The 5,229-nt window shown below is 39.2% G+C and overlaps 1 non-coding gene across 1 annotated transcript; it reads right to left on the bottom strand.

Annotated features, from left to right (window-relative positions):
• Positions 1 to 157: 157 nt before the first annotated feature.
• On the bottom strand, positions 158 to 276 carry LOC129096535 (5S ribosomal RNA). The gene has a single exon (XR_008531433.1). It is a non-coding gene; the product is annotated as a 5S ribosomal RNA (ribosomal RNA).
• Between the last annotated feature and the right edge of the window lie 4,953 nt (positions 277 to 5,229).

Raw genomic sequence — 5,229 nt, 5'->3', positions numbered from 1 at the left:
GAAAATGATCGATGAGCTTAGGAATGATGAAAGCCATCATTTAACTGGATTTGTGTCATTTCTATACCGGCAAGTCATGATCTAGCTATTTCCTTCCCACTCGGTGTCCACTGAAAAAGCAGCAGCGCCCTCTGCTTTTTGTAAAGAGGAGTGAAAAAGCTTACAGCACCTGGTATTCCCAGGCGGTCTCCCATCCAAGTACTGACCAGGCCCGACCCTGCTTAGCTTCCGAGATCAGACGAGATCGGGCGTGTTCAGGGTGGTATGGCCGTAAGCAAATATTGTGCCTACCAAAGGTCCTTTTAAAGATACTATATCACCTCATGTTCTAGCCAGTCCGCGTCCACCGTCAATTTCATTAACACTACTATGAAATGGAACATTTAAGTCAATTTTTTGGTAAGACAACCAATTCCCGTATTTTCACAAAAGGGCAGACTATTCTATTAATGCAAGTGAGAAAATACTTCCTAAACCATTATGGTGACAAGTGCCTAGCTGCTAATTTCATACAAAAATAATATTGCATGATGGGGATACTGATGGTATACTGATTGATAAAGGAACAGCCATCATAGCTAACAGCCACCCCACCTTCCCACCCTGATCTCCTGTTGCCTTCCCATCTGTCCGTCTCTCCAACCAGGATTCTTCAATTTCTGGCTCTTGTTTTTGACTGCAAAGCCAAAGGACCTGACTCCTTCCTTCATTCACAACCACGCAATTCCCAACCACTGCCCAATCTGCCCCTGGACAGTCTGACTATCAACACATTTTCATTTTTTTTCTTCTGAGAACGATTATTAAACTTAGTCACACCCATGAGCCACACGCACTTTTTAGCAGTTAATTGAGATTACAGACAATTACTTATTTATCGTCATCATTCTGTGTCATCACTGACAACTGTAGAGCCACACAACTTTAATTTTGGTAGCAGAAAATAGTGCACATGCCATGGACACTACATGTACATCTACATAACAGTAGTAGTCATTATGTCCATTTTTAAGATCAGGGCATCAGTTGATGGAGCACTGGTCCTTGTTAAATCTCCACCATGCTATATTTGAAGATAATAATGGATATTGGGAATGTTATACTTTTTTTTTGTTCCAAAAATGTGCAGAGTGTGTCATTGTTGTTTAGATGAAGAATCTCTGTTAGTGCCCTTACAGCACAGATATAAAAGTGTAAGGTTTAAAGTGGGCATTGCCCCAAATCGGAGAGAACAGTAACAGTTGTAATGTTACTTACTGAACCCTTTTGCCCTTGAAACCCAAACCCAATCTGACAAGTTGCTTGGAGTGTAAACATATGTTCATTCATTCAAGCCTTTATTTAAAACGAAAAGCTCACGGAGGTTTTCCTCATTTACAGTGACGTCGAGTAAAATACAAGTCTAAAGCGGTTACACAACAGATAAAACACAAAGATAAAAAGATTTAAATACAAAAATACCAATGCGTATTACTCCTCTCTGCAAGAGAAGGCCAACCAACCTTAGAATACAGGAGACAATGGTGAATGTTTTAGCTATTACTGAATCCAAGGGCAGAGTGAGTGACCTGGTCTAGAGGTTGAAGAAGATAAGCAGCAGCATTTCTTTAAATTACATCACCATAGTCCAGAACTGATAAGAAAAATGCTTCAACCATCTTCTTCCTACTCATCATAGGGAAGCTAGTTCCCAGTACTCTCATTTCTACACTTTACTCTTTGGCTTTCCGTGACTTTTTCTTGTGCATCGGCATTTCTCACAGGCTGCCAACACTCTCTGCTCTCCATATCAGATTATCTGGGAACAGTGTTTTTGCGCCGTTCCTAATAAGCTGTATGGACATAAAAACAAGGTGGAGAATTTATCAGTACAAGGTTCATGTCCTTTTTTGTAAAATAATTGGTTTGTCGTAACTCTTTTATTTGTAAATACATTTTATTAATTAAACAGTATGTAAAGGTTTACAAAATGTGCTCATTTGATTTACAGAACATGATTTAACAGAGCAAACATTTGCAGAAAAAATGAATGTTGACCAAAGCTGTGATATGTGTAAATGATAAAATAATTATTTAACTATAGCAAGTTCTGTTTTAACGTTATCTATAGAAATAACAATGATAAAAAAAAAATGCATATTTTTGAGCCATCCCTCCATCTATTATCCATCACTGCTTATCCATATTTTCCAGGGCTGGAGCCTCCTGTCAGCTGACATTGGGAATCAAACCCAGGTTGACTAATTTTAGGTCAAAACCCTTTACATTTTCTTGGCGGAGGACCATACAAGCTCATTATCTCCTACTGTCTTTCATTCACTGTAGAAATTCTGAATGATTGCTGCTACTGGCCAATACACATGCCAACATGTTGATAAGGGGAGTACTGGCATTTATTTTTTTCCACTTCAAGCGCTGATGAGAAGGCAATTTTCTGCCCCAGTTTGCTCACAAGATTAGCAATATTGAATATAAATGTAAATTTCTCATTAAACCAGATGCCCAGATATTTATACTCCATAACTCTCTTAATATTAGATCCATTCACAGCGATTTTATGCAGTTTGTTGTGATCTAATGCGATCTCATCCCTCGAGATATTTTGCTGCTTGGACAATAGGCCTTTTACATATCTAGACGTTGAGGGGGCGCAATTAGGTTTAGGCAACAAAACTACTTGTGAAGGGCTCAAAAAAGGTTTGACTTAACATTTGTGCACTTGTTACGTTAACGTTAAGATACAAACGTGACGTCATCCGACTCAGTGACATAGCTTCATGTGACAGTCAGAGCTGACTTCTCGCTCTTAATACTACGTCCTTTGCGGTTGGATTATAATAACGGTTTACATCAGAGTGAACTGTAAACCTGTTGAGTTTCTCACAGACTCTAAAGGGTGCCTTGTGCATCGTTATCAGGACGCCGAGGCTCACTGTCATGAGCCAGTATTTGACGCTTTGGGGGGAGACCAAAGTGTGATCTCTGGCTCGGGAAAACAGCATGAATTTTGTTATGTTTCCGTTAATTATTAATGAAGTCTAAAAGTGCTTTTGTAGAGCATTAAAGGCGAGTTGCAGGTACTCCATGGATAGTTGTACAGAGTCAGCAATACAAATACACAATTGTGTAATAAGCATAAAGATGGACTTGAGAGTCAATGAAGAAACAATATAATTTTTGTAAATGGTAAAAGAACGGGACCGAAAATTGACCCCTGCAGAACACCTTTTGTAACTGTTATCTTATCTTATCTTATCTTAAGAACCCAGACTGGTCACTCCCTGACTTCATACACTGAAGTCTTTTAAACAAATAATTTTGGACCAGTTACAAGCATTTCCTTCTTTGCCAATAGTACATAATTGTCTCAGGAGAAAAAAAAAGATCAACTGTATCAAATGCTTTTGAAAAGGAAGACTTTTCCAAAGTGTTTCCATGAAATAAAAAAAAGAGGCTTTGGCTGCGAGGCACCAAATATTTTGTCCCCTTAAATATGGCTGTGTGAATGTGGCTCAGGTTAAAAAAATGTAAGACTTGCTGCAATTATCGGACAAACATCCATAAGTGGGATATGTCCAAGAAATTATGTTAAGTTATAACATTCAGCAAGGACTTTCACCCAGAGGTGATTTAGTTTTATAATTGTACTAGGGCTATACAAATAGTTTGAAGCTTCATTTAAAACATTAAAATTCTAAATCAAAATCAACATTTCAGTTGGTTATTCGCCAGAGATTCCAGTATTTTTCCTAAACAGGATAGTTTGGAAATTTGGCGATTTTTGAGGACAATTTTATCTCCACCTGAACCATCATGAGCCATCATCCAGGAACAGGGAACTTTTTCTGCTAAGTAGAACAGTTAAATATTTGGGCAATAAATGGAGCAGCTAGCCTGAGAAAGAAAAGGGTCCACTTCAACCTCTCCAGTGGATTTTCTGGAATCAGTGGAATGCAATGGACTAATCGTCAACTTAAGCAAGAAGGGAATACATCTTTTTCAAATTCTTAACATCGAAGAGGTGGCCAGCTGCAACAAAATGCTCCTAAAAGGCCAAATAAATCTCATCTTGCTCAGATACTTAACATTCTTCAAATGTAACACGAGTGGGTAGAGAGACATTGGCTGAGGTATTTTTAGTTAGTAGAATAACAGCTAGAAATTAATCTAGATAAAACTAGAGCATCTTGGACGGGATCACACAAGCTGCGACGCCAAATTGGGCCAGGGGCATAAAAATGTCCCCTTGCCCACTTCCTACCCCCCTACTCCTGGTACCCTTGCTCGAACCACAACCATCTTGAGAATCGGCATTCACTTTGATCTAAACTAAACACCTGTAAAGTTTTGTGCAGTTGTGACGCTATTGTGGTGAAAAATCTCTCCACAGACACACAGTAAGAAATATAAACATCTGGCAAAGTACTCTAAACGGCTTCTGTGGGGGTTCCCTCTACAGTTGGTGTCCCCAGGACAACATAATACATTACGACACACAAATAAACACACAAGGTGAAAATAATCTCAGCGTCACCGTCCTCACAGTCTATGTGAATTCAGTCCCAAATTGTCTAAAAATTAGCCAATGAGATGGATCCCTGGGGCTCTAGCCCGCGCTAGGCTTTGTTGCTTTCCTTGAAAACCAAGGTTTCTTATTATATTTTTCTTATGAGGATCATACTTGTTTACAACTGAGATGAAGGTCTCTATTAAATGTTCCAATGATAATTCGACATCCAGGATTCACGAGTGTAATAAATAGCACAGTGAAGAAGGTCATACAAAAAAGCCTGCTTGTCAAAGTTATATAAAGGCACAAAATATACACAGCAATTAAGTCATTAGTCTGGTTGAATTCACATACGAAACAGCAACATATGCAGAAATGTATGTTTGTGAGTGCGTGAACAAGTGAATGTGTCACGCCTAAATGAGGTTTGATCACTCCAGCTGTGTCTTGACTTTATCCCTGACTTTCTCCAGCTGCTCCTGGCTACACACCTACTGTAATAATGTACTCTTCCCACAGAGGGGTGAGGAAGAGAGAGACAGAAGTAGTGAAGGTGTAAATCAATCACGTGCTAAATGCAGTGTAAGTGCGCTAAATGTAAAATGTGATCAAGAAATACATGAGGTGGCTTCCTCTTCTCTGTATCCTGATTGCTGTTGCCTGTACATTTCTGCCTCTGGCAACAACACTCAGAGGCGTAGGTGGACTGACCATCATGA

This window comes from Anoplopoma fimbria, chromosome 9 (genome assembly GCF_027596085.1).
Source record: "Anoplopoma fimbria isolate UVic2021 breed Golden Eagle Sablefish chromosome 9, Afim_UVic_2022, whole genome shotgun sequence".
Lineage (NCBI taxonomy): Eukaryota > Metazoa > Chordata > Actinopteri > Perciformes > Anoplopomatidae > Anoplopoma > Anoplopoma fimbria.
The sequence above is the reverse complement of the archived record's forward strand: the minus strand, read 5'-3'. Positions and strand labels throughout refer to the sequence as shown.